The 11,431-nt window shown below is 35.3% G+C and overlaps 1 non-coding gene across 1 annotated transcript; it reads right to left on the bottom strand.

Moving 5' to 3' along the window:
• Positions 1-8,105: 8,105 nt before the first annotated feature.
• Positions 8,106-8,212, bottom strand: LOC114913320 (small nucleolar RNA R71). The gene has a single exon (XR_003799339.1). It is a non-coding gene; the product is annotated as a small nucleolar RNA R71 (small nucleolar RNA).
• Between the last annotated feature and the right edge of the window lie 3,219 nt (positions 8,213-11,431).

The following is an 11,431-nucleotide window of genomic DNA, read 5'->3' as shown; positions in this document are numbered from 1 at the left end:
TAAATTTTAAAATTCAAATTTTGAATTTTGAATTTCAATCTTTTGAATTTTGAATTTCGAACAACTTTCAAAATTCAAATTTTAAATTTTGAATTTTAAATTTTAAATTTAAACTTTTAGATTACAACTTAATCTATGCATGCAAATTCATATATCATATCTTAGACCTGCTCTGATACCATTTGTTGCGAAATTTGAGTGCAGGGGTAAAATGGTAATTTTAAAACTATTTCAAAATTATGATTTTATAGTGGAAAATATTAATTAATCTAATTAATTAATATATATTTATCCTACACTAAGATCTAAATATGATATACAGCATGCATGGATTTAAATTTGAAATTCGAATTTGAACAGTAAACACTTTATTGTAATGTGTTCAGAACACAATACCTTTGTGCGGGTAGTAGATCGTCGTAATTTGATCATTATCGGGAGAGTCTGATCATCGTGATGTAGCCACACAGCATGTCTGCCCTCTACGGATCATCCACACGAGGCTTTCGGTCTGATCGGCTCCTCACGAGTGCTAGCTCATTGTAGAGCCCTTTCAACGGTGGATGCTGATCGAACTCCTTCGATCGATGTCTGTTGATTTTTTAGATACTCTGAATCATCAGCAGATGTGCTTGAGAGGATGTTGAAGATCTTTCTAAAATTTGGTGGGCTCACGACACTCGTAGCTCACCTTCTCACTTCCCGAACCCCAGGCTGAAACCCTAGGGAACTCACTGGAAACCCTGTGCCCACTTGTTTTTTCTTTTCTTTCTTTTTCTCTCAGAAGGATATGAACTTCCTACTTACTCACAAGGCTTCCTCACACCCCACTCTTTTTCTCCAAAAAATTCTTCGCACGCCCCACCTTTCTCCTCATTTTAAAACAACATCGAATGTGTCTTATCCATGTGAGAGGATAAAGATAAGTGGTTGCACATTTGAATTCAAATCAAATTTGAATTCAAATGCAAAACCAACTCATCCCTATCCACTTGGGCATGAGAAGAGAAGGGGCATGAGTTGATTTGTGCATGGAGAGTTTACACGAGAAACACTTTCTCGTGTAAAATATGGGGCGCACAAGATAAGAGCATGGCGCATGGATTAGTTGGTTGCTCATTCAAATTCAAACTTTCTTTTGAATTTGAATGGCCAACCAACTTATTTTTATCCAGATAATTGGTGCACAAGGATGGGCATGGGATGCCTTCTGTGTGGAGAAAATTTATGAGATGTTGCTTCTCGTGAATTCAAATATGCGTAGAAGAAGTGAGGTGGCACAGGTAGAAAGGTCAAGGTGGTTGGAACCTAATTGAGCCAACCTAATCTAAATAGGTTAAGCACAATCAGACTAAATTAAACCCAATTTAATTAGGCTTAATTAAGCTCAATAAAATCCTAATCAAATCAGGAATTGATTAAGCCCAACCCCTAATCAAATCAGGGATCAAACCATCTCGACGATTAGGTCAACTCTTAACCTAATCGGATCAAACCCAACTGAATCCAATTCAATTGGACTTGATCCAAAATTAATTACTCAATCAAATTGAGTTAATTAGTGATCAAATCACTAATTAAACCTCTCATAAATATTAAGTTCAAATTCGATAGGCAATCGGGTATCAAAGTCCATCAATATGAAACCTTGATCGTAGAGTCCCAAACCAGTGGGACTCTTGACCCTGGTACCCAAAATGTGTGGGACTTGTGATCAGAGAATCCTGATTCTCGATCACAGAGTCTCAGACATGTAGGATTCATAGTCCACAAATATTAGGACTCTTCATCAGCCATCAGATCAGATAGGAATCTCTAATGTGTCTGACCCCGCAGGTTCGAACCTAAGTCGATAGCATAGGAACCAATTCCTGTACTAATCGAAGTGACCATCTAGCAATGGTATCCGACATCCGGATAGGTCGAATAGTCGCAATCGCAACACTCAAAATCTACGTGAATATGGTTACTATATAATTCATCCCTTTTGACCCCTGTGTTTAGGATGACTCAGGGTTAAACTGTCAACCCTGATTAGATCATCCGAGTCGTGCTCAACTCAATCAGTCCTGTGACTCCTCATTAGGACTACCCTGGCCAAGGTTTTGCTAAATTGAAATACAACTGTACACAGCTCCTGAACTGGAGTAGTCAATCCCATCTTGACACACGCACCGACAAGTCAAGTACTTGACTACACCCAGCAGCCTTACGTCACTGAATTAGAAATTCAGGTAGTCCAGTGCCTAAGTGCAATGAGTTGCTCGCAAGTCACTGTGGCGGTCTCAGGTCGGAGGAACATTTATACCCATATCCCATCGGAGCAAATCTTGACAGCAGAGATAGCTCCGGAGTCGGTCATGTTCAGTGCAGATGTACCCTTACATCTCACTTGTATGCCATACCAGTGTCTCCACACTCCTTGGTTAAGAGGACAACCAACCTATATGGCACAGAACGACCTATGCTCGATAAACATTATTGTCCTTGGTAACAACGTATCATTTGATCGTGAATAGGTTTAAGGATTAAACGACAAATCCTCCTTTGTCGAGTCTAAATAGTCCTAGGGACTTCACCACAACACAGAAGTTCATTAGAAGATGATAATTTGTGATGAAAATGTCAAAATAATTTTTATTTATTTATAATTTATGTACTAATACAACAAAAAGCACAACCGTCAATAGGCTGACGATTGGCTTTGGGATACTATTCCCAACAGGTAACACAGGTGCATCCTGCTCAAGGATATGGGTAAGTTTCTCAGAACTGAGAATGATTCTCAAATTTTGGAGTCAGTCTTCTTCATATCGATCAACCTATTGGTATCGAGGATATGGGCTAAGGGGTTGGAACTCGACATGATTATCTACAAAGAGAATATTTCTAATTAGATGTTTGTACTTATAAAAATATTTATTCTAGAAACTTTAAGAATAAACAAAGGCTCCCATTATTTTTTACGAATCTCCCACACTCCTCGGGTGGAGAAACAAAAACCTATACGTGATCGATTTCAAGTAAGTACTGCTGTCCCATTAATCTATACGCTCCTCACCTAATAGTTATTAGTGAGTACAGACCAATGAGTAGACAATACTTTATCCATTGCTTCACTAAGCAAGGTGCAATGGGCTTGGTCTCTAAGTCTTGTAGCCTCATCTAACAGTTATTGACATATTTCTTAGTTAAGTTAAATCCATCATTCATCAGTGGGCCCAAAGCCATCATTGAAACCCTCATCTAATAGTTATTGAGCCCAACTCCATCTCTATCCTGGGACATCGAATGTCAATAAAGTATTGTACCTTCCTGATGTAATCGAACCACTGTAACCAGTCGAAAATGATCAACACCAGAAAGGTACCCGTATCACTATAATGATGGAAGACCTCTAGACTTAATATTTAGTGAGAAGATTTAGGTTTAAGTCTCTTCTAAATCAGCAGATCTGACATCCGACTAATCAAATTCAGATCAGCACATCAATATATCTAACCAGCCTAGTCAGTATGGGTAAACTCGAGCCAATAAGTAACCTAGCATGAAACTAAATCTCTCAAGACGGTCAGGTAAGATAAGATGAGTGGGGGTCCCCCTATTGCTTTTCTTAGACACCAATCAAAATTAGTCATGTCAGACAATAGAATCAATTAAATAACCACCATCTAAGTACCTACCTTAGACACCAAATTGATCGATTAGAATCAATCAAGTTAACCTATTGAAACGAGCTCGAACCATTGAGCCAAATTTGATCTTGAGCCAATCAACTCACATCAAAATATGAATCGATGCGACTATCTATAACTAAACTCAACTTTGAGCTCTTTTGACCTAATTCTAATCAACCATTGATTAGGTTCAATCAACTGCTCAAAATCGACAATGGGTTCTTGCTTGATCTAATCAATTTGATCCTACTTGTAGTTTGATCACTAGACCTAATTTGCTCAACCCATACCTACATGCAACAACATAATTTCAGATCCAAAAATAATTTTTTAGATTATATTTTATTGTATGCATTAGTGGTTATAATCTTGAAATAATTTTAGATCTAAACCTAATGTCATATATCATATACATGTAGTTTCAGATCTAAATTAAAACATGTATCACATATACATCAAATTTTAGATCTAAAACTAAAAATATATATATCAAATACATGTATAATCAGATCTAGAATAATGATTAAAATATTTTGAAAATATTTTTTAAAAATTAATTCACATCAAATTAGGACAATCTTTTCAATATAAGGGGTAAACCTTATATCAAAAAAATCTTATACTAATTTGATGTGAATATTTAATCATTCTAATTTTAGATCTAAATATGAAATAAGATATATCACATACGTCAATATTCAGATCTAAAAGATTGATTTAATTACTTCAGAAATAATTTTTAAAATTGATCAATTTTGTGTGAAAACAATCTTTTCAATATATGGGATAAATCTTATAACAAGATAACCTTATACCAGCACAAGATCAATTTTAAATCATCAAAACTTTTAGATCTAAGAAAAAAATTAGATTATATGTATCTTTAAAAACCAATGGCTCTGATACCACTATTAGAAAATTGAGTAGGATGCATGTATAGATTTCAAAACTTTTCAATTGCAGTGAAAAAATATTTGGATTAAATTTTTCAACACCACATGCATTAGATCTCATTTAATCCTACCCAAGTTTCAAAGTAAATACATGCATATAATCAAAAAAATAAAATAAGGATGAGATCAAATCTCCATACCTTTACGTGGGTGGAAATTTACTGCTACCGATGATCTTAGATTTGAAGGTCCTCGAGCCACATACGTATTCGGCCTCTATAGGTATCCATTAGGATCAACCTTGAATCCTTCTTTTCATGATAAATCTTTCTTCTTCAAGTAGGATCTTAGCCCTTTAGAATCTTGATCAACTCTTTGATCTTGACTGTGAACTCAACTCTTGAACTGTAACCTTTTTCCTTTTATTCCTCATTGTAGAAGAAAGCCTCCTCAACTCTTGGCATGTAGAAGGATGAACGCCCAACCCTTGGGCATGGGAAAGAAAAGAGGGAGAGAGGATGTGGCATGGAGAAGGGTGAGGAGTTTTTGTTTCAAAAAATTCTATTCATCAAATCCTAAGAGACTATTAATGAATATTTGAATTAAGCCACTAGAGGCATATAATTTTATTTAATTATACTTTATTTATTAAGAATTTAATACTCTCTAATCTATTTTGTAGATAATTAGGAGTTTAAGTTCATACGATTCAAATTGAACTCAAATCAGATCAGATTTGAGTGAACCAGGCAATTAGTTCTCATTCCAGTATGAACACAACTTAAAGATCAAGGGTCAAGAAGCAACCTCTCCAATCAAGGATCTAGATTAGAAGATAAATAGAACTAAATATGAACACGACTTATTGATCAATGGAGGAGAAGCAAGAGGCTTGATCTAGGGGTCCTTATTCACACTCTCACCTTTTTTTATGAAATCTTAAATTCTCTTGTGCCCCTATTCATGAGAATCAGCCAGTCTCCACTCTATAAATAAAACCCCAAGGCCTCCATCTTCTCTAATCAAGCCAATCATAAGTTCTCTTCAAGCTTCTCTCTCTCTTCTCTCTTTCTCTTCTTCATTAGTCTAGGAAAGGTACTAACCCTAACACGACATCATATTCCTCTACAGATCTCTTTTCCACATCCCAAGAAATTTAAGAAAGGTTCTAATCCTAGTGCCGCTATCCTTTCTCGTCCAAATACCTTCTTCCATCTATCTTTCTTCCTTGGGGTTCCTAGACCAAGCCTTCCAGCCATCCTGCTACTGTCTACACGGAGAAAGATGAAAGATTCAAGGAGACACATCCACTGTCAGGCGCAGTGAGAAGATCAACTTCATTTAGTTGTCTTGTATCATAATTTTATTTTATTTTTTTATATATATTTCTTTATTTAATTAATAAAAAATAATTTTATTATAATTTTTATACTTTTTTTTAGTTTCTTATAATTTATTATTCTTTTCTTTTATATTTTTGAAATAATCAACTAAGATCCCTGCAGATATGATCTTGACTCATCCTATCTACATAGTAATGAGTAGGATTAATTTTGGTATGCTACGATACGCACCAAATTTTGATACCATTGTTGGAGATCTTGACATGATTGTTTTGAAAAAAAATTAGTAAAAAAAATCTATAAAATAACAAAAAAATATTTTACTATTTTCTAGATTTTTATTTCTTACTTTAGATTGCTTCACTACCTTATGTTCTTTACTACTTTATATTTCTTATGGATTATTTTCTTCTCTTACACTTTACTTTTCATACTTTGTAGATTAGTAATTTGCCTTTTATTGTTAGTTTATTTACTTAAATTGCTTAATTATCTTCCATTTACTCTTTTTTTTAAAATTTCTGCCTCATATTGCTTTTTATATATAGTAGATTTACTACTTTATATCTAGATTTCTTTATTTACATGCATAAAAAAAATTCTTGCTTTATATAGCCTAGTGATTTACTATATTCTATAGCTTAAAATAATTTACTATTTTATATAATTAGTAATTTTTTATTTTTTATGTAGATTAAATTCTTTGTCTTTTATTTAGATTATGTAATTATCTTTTATTTTTAATTATGAGATTACCTTATTTACATAGTTAAGTAGTTACTTTATTTATTACTGCTCATTATTTGTAGTGATTTACTACTTTCCATAACTTAGAATAATTTATTACTTTAAAAGTAAATTTGACTTGTTGCTTTATTTGTAGGTTATCTACTTGCCTTTTAATCTTAGCATTATTTACTTTCCATTTAGTTAGATTTATTAAATTTTTTCATACCTAATTAACTTAATTTAAAACTTACCTCTTATTCCTTTTTACTTAAAGATAACATAATATAAAAAGAATGTAAAGACTCCACATAACACTTGACTAATATAAATAAACCAATTAAATCTTAAAAGCTACTTAACATGTTTGGACACCTTTTCTTTTTGCATTGCATATTTTCATAAAAAATCTTAATGGCAAAATCCTAATCAACATAAGGTGGGGATTTCATCACCCTTCCTTCACCCACAAACCACCATCATGCAATTGCATTGATCTAAACCTCTAATTTAAAATTGATTAGATGTTGACCCCTAAGGATTCTCAAGCTCAGTAGGATAAGAAATCCTAAAAGTTGGACTAGGTTTAGTTTAGTCAGTTTAACTTGTGTCTAGAAAAGAGGTTCAGGGATTACATCCTAAGGGAAGGTTATTCATTAATTGATTCCGTTCGCTTACCTGACCAACGCAGTTGGTGTCTAAGGAAAGCAATGGGGGACCCCCACCAACCTTACACTTATCTGGTCAGTTGAGCGGCTAGTCTGTTACTTGGAGTGCTTGAAGGTAACCTTGGTAGTTAGGAGCTATCAACATCTAGGGTAACCCATAGTTAGGATTGATTGAACCACTTGATTGTGAACTAAAAATATCAAACGTAATTAATTCTTCTCTCTTCTTAGCCTTTGAACTCCTTAGGTTCTCTTTTTTAAAACTCTTTTCTCTCTCCCTCCTTTTCTGCTCTTCTTTTTCAAAAAAAAAAAGCTGAAATTAAAACTCGATGAGATCTTTTGGGTGCATATTAGGATGCCGATCATTACAACCTGATTTACACCCATTAGACCTAGAGCTAGAAAGAATGATTTGAACAAATTGAATCAAAATCATGGATCCAAAATAAGAGACTGACCCACCACGACAATTGAGGGAGTATTTTACTCCCTCATCTTACACCTCCTGTGGAGGTGGCACAATATGAAATCAAGTCCAGTATTATTCAAATACTACCATCATTCTATGGATTGATAAATGAAGATCCGTACCAATACTTGGATGAATTTCTTGAGATATGCTCTACAATAAAAATTCAAAACTTCTCTGATGATGCCCTCAGGTTGAAACTATTCTCTTTTTCACTTAAAGACAAAGTCAAGCATTAGTTAAACTCCCTAGATTCCATAACCATTTCAACTTAGGACCATCTTCTGAGAGAGTTTCTCAAGAAATACTTCCCACTTGAAAAAATAAATCAAGTTAAAAAAGCCATTATTAGTTTTTCTCAATTGGATGGTGAACATTTTCATGAGACATGAGAAAGGTTAAGGGACGTCATTCATAAATGCCCCCACCATGCTATCCCCAAATGGTAACTTGTTCAGTGTTTCTACGATGGTCTATCGGAGAAACACTGACAAATGACTAATGCATCATATAGTGGAACATTCATGCTAAAGAGTGAGGATGAGACTTGACAGCTTTTTGAAATACTTAGTAAGAACTCCCTACATCACATATCTGCCACCTTTAGAGAACAACCCATGTCTCAATAGAAAAGAGGTGGAATCTATCAGATTGAAAATGTTATGGATATCCATAGTGAGATAAATGAGTTGTCCCAAAAATTAGACTGTCTTCTGAATACTAGATACTTCCCGATTCTACCTAACCCAGTCCAAGATGTTTGTGCATTGTGTGCAAGCCTGATCTATTTTGTTAGTAAATGCCCAACCGCACCTCAATTTTCTGAGTTTGTGCGTAAGCAGGTCTAGCAAGCTCAAACCCAACAAGATCGTAGACCAGAAAATGATCCATACTCGAATACTTATAATCCTGATTGGAGAAACCACCCAAATTTTTTTTTGGAGACCATAGCTAGTGGTTGGACCTACTATACTTAGACCCAACTATCAAGATCCGACATATAAGCATGAACCATACCACTAGTTTCAAAATGCTCCTCAACCATCTACCACTGGTCATAGCTCAGCTTTTGAGGAGAAGGTTCTAAAAGTGCTAGAATGATTAGAAGTCAACATCCAGACCCTTAACTCCCATACGCAATCCATTGCTATGCTAGAGACCCAAATAGGTCATCTAGCAAAAGCATTCAGTAGGAGGAAAGGAGAAAAATTACCGAGCCAACTTGAGTGCAATCTGAGAGGACAATTCATGATTGAGAGCTCCAATGCTTCAGAAATCTTTTCTGAACATGCCAAATCAATCATGACTCTCAGAAGTGGGAAGGTCATTGAACACACAAGTTAAACTAATGAGACCAATCCTAGACCTCTGACCAAGCTCGAATCACCCAGGAATAAGGAGGACCCAAAAGTAGAGAACGGACCAACTGCATCAGAATCACCTTACTTGCCTAAAGCTCTATTTTTGAGTGACCTAAAAGCCCCTACTCTTGCGGATAAGAAGGGAGGAAGACTCGACAAGACGTTAGAATTATTTAAGCAAGTCCAAATTAATCTCTCCCTTCTAATTACAATCAAACAGGTCCTAGCTTATACAAAATTTTTGAAAAAATTATACACCCAAAAATATAAATCTCAATCACAACTTCCAAAGAAAGTATGCCTTATTGAGCAAGCTAGCTCTGTCTTTCAGCATGCTACCCCTCCAAAACTTAAAGATCTAGATACCCCTACCATTTCTTGCATTATAGGAGACTTTCATATAGAACAAGCTCTTCTGGATCTAGGGGCCAGTGTGAACCATTTACATAGCTCGATATATAAACTTTTTAGGTTCGGAGAACTGAAACCCACATCGATCACTTTACAGTTAGTTGATATATCAATTAAGACACTACATGAGATGATCGAGGATATTTTGGTTGTTGGGTTTCGGTGGCACAGCGATAGGGTTAGGAGTTTAAAATTTTCATTCAAAACACCCAATGCACCGGAAGCCCTAATGTCCAAAAACTTTTGACTATAATAATCAAAGCATAATAAATATAAATTAGGATTAGAAAAATATCTGTAGCACTAATCCTAATTTCTACAAGGTATCTAAGTATCCGCCCTTCAATGATGATCTATACAAAAATTGAACCAAAGATAGTGCTCCTTCTTCACCTTGCTTCAAGAGTTCTAGCCCCTAGAACTCGACTAGCCTTGTACCGATCAAGTTTCTTCAAGAACCTGACCTCACCCTCTTAGAACCTCCTCTGGACTTCTGATTCTCCTTCTTTAGGACCCCTACAATTCTTGTTAGGATCAGATAAGGCTTTGTTTTAAATCCCAAAGCCTTGTCTTAAAACTAAGATAGGTTGTAAGAAAGAAAGGAGAGCAATAGGAGAGAAATTGGAAACCCCTCTTAGATTCATCGGATACCTAGTGCCCCGACCTATTTATAGCCACCAGAGTGATGCCAAAAGAGAGGGACATGCCTTATCCAAAAGGTATATCTGATCTAATTATCAGAGATAAGAGTTTCTTCAAGCAGAAGGACTCTTATCCATGATACGTCGATCAGCACCCTGGTCTGCACGCATGCAACCAAAGATGGGATGTTTTCACATTCCTTCTCAAATCAAAAAAATTCTCAAAAATCCACATGGATTGGAGATTCAATCTAGATTTCAGAAAATCAAAAATAATGATAAAATTCTCACAGAAGGATGCTATCCTCACACCTCTTCATGCGAGTGCTGATCACCGCATATGTAGGCATTAGGACCGACTTATGGTATCTGTTTGGCATTCAGATAAGTCTGCAAAAATTCCAAAAAAATTATAAAAAATATCCTATCAAGTAAAGAATGTTATCACCAAAAATCATTTTAATCTAAAAGCATTTGATTGGGATAAGGACTCTCCAAATTATGGAGAGATGCGACGCTTCTACGCGCATGCGAGACATCCTTCTTTTTCTAATTTTTTTTCTACCCCATAAAGTCCAAAAAAAATATATCTCATACTTTAAGATGTGCACCAAGGATGAAGGGTGATGTGAGCTACCACATATAATTCACTCTCATGAATAAATTTTTTCTTCTGCCCATGCCAACACTTGTAGGCTAAACCTGTTTTACACCAAGAGTCCACCACAACTTGGACTCTTCATATTTGGCATTTAACATGGGATGTGGTGCCCCAATTTGGGCTGCTTTCAGGTATCATGATCTGACCCAAATATCTACCAAATTGGGCTAGCTAATTAGCAAGGGATGGGACCAAATTGGTCTCCAAAAAAGCAAGGGTTTCCACACATACTAACATGCTTACTGGAATCCTGATTGAATCCAAAATTCTAATCAACCTTTTTTAAAAGGGTCCTTGGCCAATTTCTATATGTGTGTGACCCATTGGGTTCCACATCTAGCTGGCAGTAGGTCTGGATATAAGTTGACCAAATTTGATTAGATTTCAATCTAATTGATTTAGGTCCAATCGAACTAACCTGAGCTCAATAATTAGAATCATTTCTAATTGGCAATCGAATTAAACTCTTTAATTCGGTCAAAAATCTTCAAGTCAAGATTGATATCTAGCAACGTATTATGACTATCCAAAAGCTATGGAATTTGATGAAAATATCGAATCTATCCTTCAGTGGCATATTA

This window comes from Elaeis guineensis, chromosome 13 (genome assembly GCF_000442705.2).
Source record: "Elaeis guineensis isolate ETL-2024a chromosome 13, EG11, whole genome shotgun sequence".
NCBI lineage: Eukaryota > Viridiplantae > Streptophyta > Magnoliopsida > Arecales > Arecaceae > Elaeis > Elaeis guineensis.
Note: the sequence above shows the minus strand (reverse complement) of the source record. Positions and strands in the feature narration are given on the sequence as shown.